Source organism: Aotus nancymaae, unplaced genomic scaffold, assembly GCF_030222135.1.
Source record: "Aotus nancymaae isolate 86718 unplaced genomic scaffold, 86718_ANA_hifiasm-v0.15.2.pri h1tg000036l, whole genome shotgun sequence".
In the NCBI taxonomy this organism is placed as follows: Eukaryota; Metazoa; Chordata; class Mammalia; order Primates; family Aotidae; genus Aotus; species Aotus nancymaae.
The window spans coordinates 10,238,403-10,250,810 of record NW_026988450.1 but is presented as its reverse complement, the minus strand read 5'-3'; the positions used below and the strand labels follow the sequence as shown (position 1 = coordinate 10,250,810).

General features: G+C 37.3%; 1 protein-coding gene across 4 annotated transcripts in view; it reads left to right on the top strand.

Moving 5' to 3' along the window:
• TOX (thymocyte selection associated high mobility group box) overlaps positions 1-12,408 on the top strand; it is a 313,410-nt gene that overhangs the window by 178,787 nt on the left and 122,215 nt on the right. The window lies entirely within an intron of this gene.

Genomic DNA, 12,408 nt, shown 5'->3' with positions numbered 1-12,408 from the left:
TGATCAAAATTTATCTCCATTAAAGTGTTTCAGTCTGCTGAACCTGTTTTCTAACAATTTATAATGACAGCACTATGAATTCCCACTAATTTTTTTAATTTAATAGGAATGTGTATCAACCAGCAAACTAGCAAAAAATCAAATTCTCAGGCTGTACCCAGGGAGTACAGGGGTCTATATTTTTTACAAGCATCCTATACTTGAAAAACACTGGGTTATTATAAAATCTTTCCTTTTGATTTTTATGTCATCTAAAAACTTAATAATTTCTCTGTCTATACCACAGTAGTGGAAAAAGTAAATCAGTAGTATATGGCCATGTCATAAACCCTCCTCGCAGGTTAACAGTGACTTTTAATTAGCACTTTTTGGTTTTCATTGTTTAAGCACTTAACAGTCCAACTAACTCTCTTGTCATTTTCATAAGTCACTGAACAGGACTGTCATTTTCACAATGAGCAAATTGATGAACTTGCCCATATTATGTTGTTTCTGATAAAAAACACATTTTATATTATCACTTATCTAAATCATTGGGGGAAAACATCTCTAACTTGAGTGATTTTACAGGAGGAATTTTCTGTTAATCATGAACATAAGGGTAGAATAACAGTAGACTCAAAAGAAACTCCAAAGTAGTTTCTTTAGAGAATGAAACCCAGAGCCTACTGCCTAATACACAGTGGTGTATAGAATTTTCCTAAAATCTGGCAGCCATCTGGGCAGCCAAGAGGGGAGAACTCATGGGCAGCACCGTCACTCGGGTTTTTAGATTATATTCCGCTTGTATAGATTCAGCTTATGAGTATTAAGTATGACTCCATAAATAGAAAATGGACTTTTGCAACAAACATGCTGAATGTGTAAAGCTGAAAAATGTACTTCAATGTAGTCACCTTGAAATATTGCCTGCCTACTCCCCTTTGGGACTATGTCTTCAGACTCAATTCATGAGCCAAAGAAGGCATTTAGGTCATGCCCCTGTAGGGACCCCTGTTCCCTAGAAAGGAGAAGAAGGGGGCGGTCAGTATACGTGGAAAATGCCAGTTTTGTTCTCTAGGCTTATTCCCCATGGTGGGAATGAGAGTGGGGCCATAGGAGGGATGAAGAGATATTCGATTATGTAGTTCAAGCCTTTTTCTTTTATAAAAGTTACCTCCTTTCTAGTAACATTTTACCCTCCTTAGCATTTCTACATCCATCTCAATATACCTTTAAGAGACCTCACTCTTAAAGAATTGCTTATGCAATGTCAATAACTGTGGCTCAGAGAATTTTTCCAGATTTGCTGCCCATGGCAGTCATGCCATCTTCAAATGGCACATTTGGGACTGGAGTCAGTCACAGACATGAGGCAGTCCACTTTCAGGTCTGCTCCCACTCTGCCTTCCTCTTTCCCTACCAGGAGCTTCTTTCTGTTTATCAAATGTCCTTGTACTCTCCACCCACCAACCCACTGTCAAAAACTGGACATTGATAATTGTGCCTCAGCATGATGGTTCCCTTGGAACGTTCAACACTTTACAGGGTAGAGAGGAGACAAATCCCCTATTTGGCCTAAGCTAAAGAAATGAAGCTCTGATTTGCCATTCTAGTTCTTGAAGGTGAGCCTGTTCAGGATTTTCACAGGGTGGCAAGGCTTCCCAATACCCCTCAAGCTGCATTCTGGAGCTGCACATCTACTGTGCCTCCTAACAGCACTGGTCCTAGCCTTTAATGCTGCAAGCAAAAAGCGACTCCAGCAAATGTCTTTGTTGGTGAGGCTGTGGGTAAGGTTCAGCACTTCCCAGTGGAATGTGGTGTGATGATGGAGCTCTTCTATAATCTGTGCTGTCCAACAGCAGTAGTCAACTGGCTATTAAATGCAGCTAGTGGGACTGAGGGACCAATTTTTTATTTTATTTTATTTTAATTACTTTGCATTTAAGTAGCCACATTCACCTAGCAGCTACTGTATTGGACAGAATAGGTCTAATTAATGATGTTGATCCTAGCATTAAGTCTATATTAAGCCCATTTTTTTAAAAGCCAGCATGGTCTCAGAGAAAGAAGATTTGGAGATTAAATTTGTTGTTCCTGTTTCTCAAGGCTTGGGAATCTCTGGCTAGATTTCAGAAGCCAAAGTCTGATACACTATAAAGTTGCAATAGAAATGTAATAAAGTTGGAGGAATCGGGATCTATCTTTTGTCTACTAATTCCTATGAGAAACAAAGAGCCTCTTCAGTTCTTGTTTTGAGCTCTCATGTGACTAATGCCATTCCTCAGTGTATATACTTTGAATGCTTACCATGGTCTAAATGTTTGAAAAGGCTCGTGATTGATAAGACAGCCACTGTCCTTCTGGACAGTTAAAATGTAAATAGTTGTGAAACAATTAGAGAGAACCATGGAGCAATTGGAGACTGAGAGAAGTGCCCAACTCAGATGTCCTGACCATGAACTCAGCAGGAACTCTTAGTTGAAAGGATGACCTGTACACCGGTTTGGGTCTACTTAGAAAAGGTAGGACAGCAGTCACGGCTTGAAGGAGGGTTTTGATTTGGATAAACAGAAAGGAAAGAAAAGGCACGTTGGAGAGTGTTCAAAAATCAGATTGGGTATTTTGAAATGGGAGATTTGACCAAAACTTTCAAAACCAATTAAAGAGCTAGGTCATGATAGGACAGATTGTAAGAAATTGTTGGTAGTTTCTACTCAAGGACAAAAGTATTATGAAGGCAGTGTTGTAGGAAACTCCTTCTGGCAATAGGATCCTGTGTGGGTAGCAGCAGTGAGAGACTGGAGTTATGGAAGGCCCCTGGGGCCTGTTATCCCAATGCAGGTAAGAGGTGCCCAGGAACTGTACCAGTGTGATGTGCCATTATGCCGTTTTTGCATCCCCAAATATGTATGGATCCAAAGATGAACAACATTTTGTCTTTTCATATTTTAAATATTAAAAACATGAAGGGATTATTTTCTTTGAAAGAAACTTTGAATAATATTAAATTTGCTCATCACACTTCCTTGTAAAAACTAACTAAAACTCTTTGCTAGCAACTTTGCTCATGGCTAATATGATCCCAAAATTTAACAACTGAGTTATGGACTGGTTTGCCAATTGTTGAAATATGTTTATGTGTAGGGACAGTTTAGGTCATCAGTGCCCATTAGACAGGAAAATAGTGTCTATAGTTATGAGAGTGTAACTGTTGCCCACCGAGAAATGACAGTGCTCCTTCCAAGATTATCTTTCAAGGTCACCTACAATATGAGAGCAACTAATAAAAGCTAACAGTTGTAGCATCTAAATAATGAATTTTCTGTGAATTTAAAAATCCTATGAGTAGAAGTCATCCTGGGAAAATGTATATATAGAATCAACTTTCTCCAATTATATTTTCTAGAAGCTTTTGAATGTGATCAAAGCTGAGCCTTTTGCTGTTAGTATTGTGATTGTATCTTTCTATTAGTATTTTCACATGATGAAATTTTAGTATTCAAATGGATCAAGGAAGTGAAAAATACTTTAGTTCTTGTATTAGATGTTATTGTAATGTTTTATATATGCATTAATAGATATTATAGATGTTACTTATATATCAATTATCATAATACACATCATTTACTAAAATTTTGATTTTAGATACATTTTCTTGTATCTACCTCTGTTTCTTATCTCCACTGCCAACATAGTGATACTGTTTCACCATTTATAAGCATTTCCTGCAATTGCCTAATATATTAGACATCAACAGTTTAGTCCATAATTAAAAATCAGTGTCTGAATGAGCTTTTAGTATCCCAATTTTACAAATGGAAAATGTAAGTTCAAAGTGGTTAAGTGACTTGATGGCTTAGCCAGTAAATACTCCAGCTTCCTTATCAGGAAAATGGGGATGATAATAATAAGCCTTACCTCATGGGATTCAGGAAATATTTGAGATTACTCAGACCAGTAGCTGGCACATAGGAAACATTATATAAGCGTTGGTTAAATAAAATTAGAAAAGCAAGCCTGTATGACTGTTTTGGAGAAGTTAAAATGCATGGGAGGGAAGACTTTCCAAAAGAGTTATTTATACTTTCATCCTGAATCTTCACATCTGTCAAAAAAGACTACAGTAAGCCTACTATTAACCAAAGGAGTATTTACCTTTTACTGGGTGTCTTTACTTAACATTGTGATTTAAACTGATGTCTCTGGGCCAGAGTGCCTCAATTCAAATCCTGGCGCTTCCACTTACCAGCTATGTGACCTTGAGTAACTTCATGTGCCTCAGTTTCACCTGTTTAATCTCATCATGTTGTAGGTATTAAAGTAGCTTATATCTGCAATGACTGGCTAGATATATTCAACGAGAACTCCTTTTTGATAAAAAGGTAACCAAGGTAGGATATCTATATTGCCTTCTGGAATTTATCATAGACATATTGAGGTGCAGCATACATAGGGTGAAAGTTTTTCCCAAATTTCCCACTACTTTTTTGCATTTTCTTGTCTGTGCCATTTTATTGTTAGGAGGGATTCCTGCAACAAGTTAAATTTCTGGCACTTTAAAAAGGATTCCATTTTCCTAAAGTCCCTTTTTTCTAAGACAGACTATAAAACAGAGTAGAATTTCTGTAAGTATATAACTGTCAAATAAGTGCCAATTAGTTCTGATTCTCTAGGTCCAAGTTAAACAGTCATTCATGACCCAATATGCAAGAGTTCCATTTTTCTCAACATTCTTCTGAGTTATTTTGATAGTGGGTAATTGATTTGTGTGCACTTCTCAGAGAGTGGAGTCTAGTTAGAAAAGCATTGAAATGAGAGCCATGGATAAGCTTGTCAGTCATGGGGAAGTCACTGCACCCTCTTACCAGCAGGGTCCGCACTGAGCTTGTTGGGAGTGGGGTTAGGGGTGGGGCGCAGGAGTTAGCCGGAACAGCGTTGCTTTTATTTTTATTTGCATTTCTTATAAAAGTTCCCTTGAACAAATGTTCTGTCCCCAAGAAGATGGAAAGCCCCAAGACTAGTTGATCTCCCTGATCTTTTTCAGGACTAGCATTTTCCTATAATTTGTTCTCTGTTAACCACACAACTTTGATCTAGACTTTGAGACTCACTGGGTTTGTCATATTAGTTACCTAGTAATTTTTCTTGCCATTGCTTTGGCTGTCTCCGTGTTTTAACTGCCCCCCCTTCAAAGTTTAATCAGTTATAAGAACCTACTGGATAGATAATTTCTTTTGACTGGAAATTGTTATCCTGCCATTAAAAAAAAAGGGATGTTGCTTTGTGTGGATGGATAGTGTTTTCATGTTGTTAAAAGGAAACTACAGAACTATTTTAGCAGAAAGGTAGCATAAGAACATGCCCATATCAAGTATTCACAGCTGAAGAAAAATCCTTTGATTTCTCCAAACTGCAATCAGGAGTCTCTCTTCTGTTTCTCCCCACTCTGGTACATTCACCGCTGGGCTTAATCATGGATTGGTGAACAGGAAAATGCAACCTTGTATAAAGTCATCCCAGACTCTCAGCCTGGCCTATATGTGGTGATTGCTTGTTCTTTGTGCAGTCAACAGAAGCTCTTTCATACAAAGAAAAACCGTGCAAAGTTTTAGAATGGCCTCGAAGAAAGGATTCATTTAGAACCTGGGCCTTTTGTAGAGTGTGCTTCCTAATAACACATTATAGAAAATTTACAATGAGGAAAGCAACAAAGGCCATTTCAATTTCTTTGAATGTGTCAAATTTCCAGTTCTGGAGTTTGAAATGGAAAAAAGATGTTAAAAGGCAATGAAATTGGGGGGTTTATTTCCCAAATGCCTTCTTTTTCCAGGCAACAAAAGCAAGCATAATGTATATACTCAGATTTATTGTCATCTTTAGCATTCAGTCATGGCACACTTTGCATTCAAAGGCCAAACAACTGTTTTGACAACCATCACTTTCGTAGGTGCTACACAGGACTCATGAAACTGAAGCAGGAGTGTTCCTTCAGGCCTATAGGGAGTGCCGCACATCAAGGAATTCAGATGTATTAGAGCAGCATGAATTTCCAATATGTTGCCATTATGGAAAAGACCACTGGCATATTGAATAATGCAGCTTTCAAAGCCAAGCAGAAAATGTGATTACAGACAATTTGATTGCTGTTTTTAAAATAAATATTTTCCAAATCTTGAGGTATTTTATTTCATGTAATGCATAAAGTATGTAACCATGGACTAGAGCTAAGCATCTTTCAGGACATGGAGGAGCTTATGAGGTCAGCTCATTTAATGATGAAATAATAGAAGTGTTTGTTTAAAGTGGAATGGATGTCACAGCAGCTTTTTTTTTCTTTAAAAAAAAAAAAAGAAGCCATAAAAATAATTTTGCCACTCTGACAAAGGAAAAAAGATAAAGAACAATTATTTAGCATTATGCCACAATTCATCAAATGTTTAGCAATTACAGCCTGTATTTTTTCACAAATTATCCTTTTTTTAAATATCATAGAACATAAGAACAATGTGTTAAACCACTTTGATTTTGTGGAGAAATGGGTTGGGTTTTTTTGTTCTTAGTTTTGTCCATATACAATAAATATGCGAGTTAGTTGGGTTTTTTCTTTTCGGACAAATTCTTAATAAGCCCAAAAATAGATGTTGTCTGTAGCTAGTTGTTAAGATCTACTTAAGACCTTTGTTTGCTCAAAACAGACTAGTTTGAATGTGGCATTGACATAGTTCAATGGACTAAGTATGTTAATGATTTGGGGCTATCTTTTATTGCTATAATAAAATATTATTCCAAACTAGAGTTCTCCTTAATAGTATTCAGGAAAGGAGCCAATTTAAAAATAACGCTTTTTCTTTTCTAAGCCAAGTAATCAGACTCAAGATTCACTTGGTATATAGGATTTCCTGTACTTTTTCTTCAGCCCTAGAGTTCATACAAATATGTGCCTCACCCATGCATGAAAGAAGTAAAAAAGCTATAAAATCAGTTATATATTACGCTGTAAGCAAACTCTGGGACTTACTTCATCCAGTCTCTTAAGTCTAGGCAGGAATAAACCTAAATCATTTGAGATATATGGTTTTCTAAGAGCCAAGATTCCATACCTTTCCTTGGTAGCCTGTTTATGTCTAATTAACCTTGTAACATTAAGTTAAACTGCAGTAAGAGATTTAGATTCCTTCCAGGAATTTCCTTATTAAAGTTAAACCAAAATCTCTGACTGCAAATTTAGTCTATTTTGTCTGCCTCAGCCATCTGAATGCTTGGAGAACAGTTGATTTCAAATATTTGACATTTATTAAGTCAGTCCTGCAGTTGTGTTTTACCTGGCCCAAGTAAGCCCAATTCCTTTAACTTTTCCTCAAAGGTCATTATTTTTTAACTTTTAAATCAAATTAGCTCCTTTTTTTTTTTTTTTTTGATATTTATAATCTTAAGGAATGTTGACCACAAGGAATGGCAGAGCTCTAGAAGCTGAGATTGCAGATTAATTTCTGGAGTTTTCGAATTCTTCTTTGCCTCTACAGGTACATCTTATGATAGGGTCCTTAATAGCGTCAATGACTGCTGATATGTTTAATTGCTGATTCATTGATCCCGCCTATAGTGTGTGACTCTTGCCGTGTTGGTTTCTAGCCAGTAGTTCTCATCTTGTATTGATGTAGCTCATTTCACGTCCTAAAGGCAAACATCTGAAAGGCCACTGTGGCATTGCTCTTCAAGGCACCTTTTTTTTCCTGCCTAGGTATCCATTATATAAACAGCCCTTAGCAAACAAAGATGTATAAAAACTGTATTATAGTTTTATGTGAACAATTGTCTTTGAACAAAAAGATTCTAAGGATATTCATAAGTAAGAATTCCCAGATCCTAGCCCTGAGCTTTCAGTCATTAGCTATAACTTCAAAATTGTTAGTAAAATGTTTCCTAATGTGTTGAGGGGGCAGTTTAGGGAAAGCAGCAAAGAATCTGGATAAAGAAGACATAGGACTGGAAAGAAGGAATAAACAACAAATGAAAACAGGCCTGTTCAAGATAGCAGTTACATACCTGGAAGATCTGTCATGGGTGTGGTGGGTACAGATGGGGCTTCTTGTGGGTCGTCCTTCCTCCAGTGCTTCTTCTATAACTGAGCTCCGTGCTCCTCATCTCAGGTCCAGCGAATGTTCTGTCCTTGCTCTTCTACTTTGAATAATCATGCTGGTGCTTCATGTGTCAAGGATTACTTTTTCTTTCCTTCCTTCATCATTCAGCATTAAGTCCACTCCCCATGAAGAGAAACATTTTTCTTGTTCTCTCTCTGCCTCATAAGCTCATTACAGGAAAGAGGACCTGAGAGCTTACTTGGTTTTGTTGCCTAGACCTTCATGCAGAAAGTACTGATAACAATGCTCTATGTAAGTGTACAGCCCATAGTAGGAGCTCAGTAACCATTTCTGGTTGAATGAATCTATTTGTTCCCACTTTAAGTTATCTCCAACCCTAATATTTTCCCCAGACAGGTACAAGATTATTATTGCCTTTTGGGCTGACACTTTTAAGCAGTTGTTTAGTCTAAAATGATACAAATATTCCAGTTTTTTAAAAAGTATAATGTCATGTGTCATGGGGTCTAAAATGTTATAATCCTTTCAATATAGCTAAATGAATTTGAGCCCTAAACATAGGTCTAACTTCATAGTCTTAATACTTAACTTACTACTAATCATTTCTCACCTATTCCACTATTAAATTGATATATTTGACAATGAATTACAATGTGTAGTTTATCCTCCTTTTTAGATGAATCCATTTATATTCTGAGTAAAGCTTTTTTTTTTTTTTTTTTTTGAGACAGAGTCTCACTCTGTTGCCAAGGCTGGAGTGCAAATGGCGCGATCTCGGCTCACTGCAACCTCTGCCTCCCAGGTTCAGACGATTCTCCTGCCTCAGCCTCCTGAGTAGCTGGGACTACAGGCATGTGCCACCATGCCTGACTAATTTTTGTATTTTTAGTAGAGACAGGGTCTCACCATGTTGGTCAGGCTGGTCTCGAACTCCTGACCTCATGATCTGCCCACATTGGCCTCCCAAAGTGCTAGGATTACAGGTGTGAGCCACCACGCCCAGCTGAGTACAGTTATTTTTATAGAGAAAAACAATCAATAAAATTACAAGACTTCTAAAGGAATGTATTTTTGCCTACTCTCCCAAAGTCTTGGGGGCAGAAATAGTAGTAGTGTGAAAAATTAATGTCTATTAAACATTTGCCCATATGACTCATGTTATTTTTTTAATTACAAAATGATTCTATCTCAGCTTGCCATGTATTTGACTTGATTTTTGCTTGATTTATGCAAGTAGATTATTAACATTGAGATGTTGCATTATAAACTCATTTCATCATGAAATCATAGGAGAATGCATCTAAAATGCTTTTCAGGAGAACAATGCGCCAGTCTCATTTCAAGACACCACTTCCTTCATTATTCATTAACTACTATTATCCAGCGCATATGGGAATGCTTTAAAAGCAGATTTTGGTTTTAGATGTTTTTTTCCACTTTAGTTTTTTTCTAGTTTGAAAGTTTCGAGATCTTTTATGTGGATAAGCATTACCTACAGAAACATGATATAATTTGTCTTTTTATGTTAACTATTTATATAATTCTTTCTGCCAGCAGCAGTACACACTGCATAAGAGAAAAGGTATAAGGTCCTGGAGGGTTTTTGACCATTTGTTATAGTCATTAAAATGCTAGATTTTACTTTCCTTTTTTGAATAACTTAAAATATCACAAATACCAAAATCATCCAGAGAATATGTCTTTTTTTCTTTCACCTAATATTTAGCATTTTGATAAATATATAACCACAAAATTGGTAAACTTCTCTGAATTTAATGGACTGTACAAATTCCCCAGAGAAACATAAGCACTCTCTGACAGAGAGAGGATTAAACTTCTTTTTATAATTCAGGGTAACATTTTTATTTTTGATAGGCAAGAAACCCTCTCAAAATGTGTTACATTTGAAAAGCATTGTTTTTCAACATTTAGGGAGTTTTGTTTTCTTTAATTGTCTTGATAATCTTTAATAAAAATATCCAACACTGAAAACACATCACACTATTAAATGTTTTACATTTTTATATCTATTGTATATGTAATCACATTCTGTATTAACCAGTAGATGTAACTAACGGTTTGCCAAATGGAGATAAGGTCATACTTCATACAGTATGAAACTTGCATATGCTATGGATGAAAAATAACTCTCTCTGCAGTTATTAAGATGGTGGATTCATAAAGCTTATTGCTAAAAACACTGTATTATTAAGACTATCAAGAGACAAAGAAAATTATTAGCATTTTGAAGTATTCTTTTCTATTGTGATGTATATACATAGTGCTCAAAATCTATTTGGAAAATAGGCTATGATCACATAACTATTATTCATGTACAATAGAAGTATGCTACTTGCATCTGTATGTATGTATGTATCTATCTATCTATCTGTCTATCTATCTATCTTTTTTTCTTTCTCTCTACACATTCATGTGTTGGTTATGTTTGTGTATGTGCTGGTTATGACAATGGGACTCTGAGCCCATTGTCTTTAGAATTAAAAGGTAGCTGCACCAAGATGAAGCCATGGTTGAAAGTATCAGAAGCCATTTCCCCAGTGGGTAGATGCAGAGTGGGACCTCTGGTTAACAACTACTGTCACATGGATACTTTCTTGTGTGTGGTTCTTTTCGCTTTCCCCAAAGCAGGCTTGTTCCTGATTTCCATAGCACACAAGGCTGCCCTGCATTTCCCAGCTAATAGCAGATGCCTTTCCTTTTCTGAAGCTGTGCTTCCCTGCAGCATCTCCCGCACAGATCAGACATTTCTAGGGTATCTTCATGATGCCTCAGATCTGCAGGTAGTATGTATAGTGAATGATAGAACCCAGAAACTGGTCATTTACTTGGGTTACATGTATGAAACTTGGAGAAAACTTGAGACCATGAAAGATCAAATTCTCAAATATGGAACACTTCTTCACTTGTCCAGGGAGTGCTGTAGTCATCCACAGAAACCTACTGATAGCACTGGGGTCTTGAGAAGCCGTATGAGTGGTGGGGACATCTATGGATCTGGGTGAGGCCGCCTGCTCTTGAACCCTGGCTGGCCCCTCACTATCTGTATGTGCCCATTGGGAAGTCATTCCACCTCTCTGTGCCTCAGTTTTCCTGCTTGTGGTGAGGCTTGATCAGTCTGTGCATCTGAAGCCCTCTGAGCAGTACTGGGCAGACAGTGAGCTTCATGTCAGCTGCTGGGTTATTCACCTCCGAACCCCCATAGTTTGTGGTCAGGGTTCTTCTTATACTATCTGTCATTCCTCTTCTCATTACTGGTATGTGTGTTCCATGGGACGTTCTAACAACCCCTACACTGACATTTATTGTGCTCTGACTCTTACTAAGTCCTGGGCCAGGTGTTTTACACAGTTTTCTTCTTCATCCCCACGATCACACCAGGAGGTGGGTGGTGTGATTCTCATCCTACCCAGAAGGACCATAGGACAAAAAGGTAGAGCACAGGGATGGCAGCTGGTAGGTGGCAAACCAGGCAGGCTGGGCATAGATCTCCTCTACGTTTCTGGTGAGGCCAGGAGCCATGCTTTACACTTGATAGGGGCTTGGTAAATTTGCACTGGAAACCTAAATTGAGCTTTTTGTCCTTTCTCTCTCTCTCAGTCTCTCTCCTGTTGAACTCAGCACCATAACGACTCAAGCTGATAGTGTAAATGCAGACAACATTCACAGTTCGCCCTCCTTTAAAAAAATCAAAATAAACATATTATTTTTACATTGCTGAAATAATAAGAGAGAATGAGTAGAGAAAAAGTGAGATGCTACATTTCAATGAAAGAAGGATGGGCTTGAAATTCTGGCTGGGTGACTGACAAATCACTTGATTTCTTTGAGCCTCAGTTTTCTTAGTTATAAAAGAAAAAAATGTGACGACAATCGTATTTACATCACTATATGGTTGCGGGGATTAATCTGGACACAAGATTAGCCTTTTTAGTACCTAAAGGTGTAGGTCCATTCTCAAGTCACTTGTTGAAGACATTAGCTTTCCAGCTAATGAAAAATGTCAGCTCTTTGTCAAAAACACAGTATTAAGTTATACCAATCTTCTGCAAGGAAGACAGTGTTAGCTTCTCAGGCAGCAACAGGCTGTACAACAAACAAGGGTTCTGCAGCTCTAACCTAAGACCAGAAGTTGGGGTCTCTGCCGTTAATCATAGTCCCATTATTAGCCAACCTCAAAATTATTTTCCCTCCATCGACAGTATAAAAAATTTAGCTTATAAATGTATGAAGATATTGAAGTCATTTTATAAATAAAAGGAGGAAAAATTCTAGACAGCTTGCCAAGAATAGTAGACCTAAAATT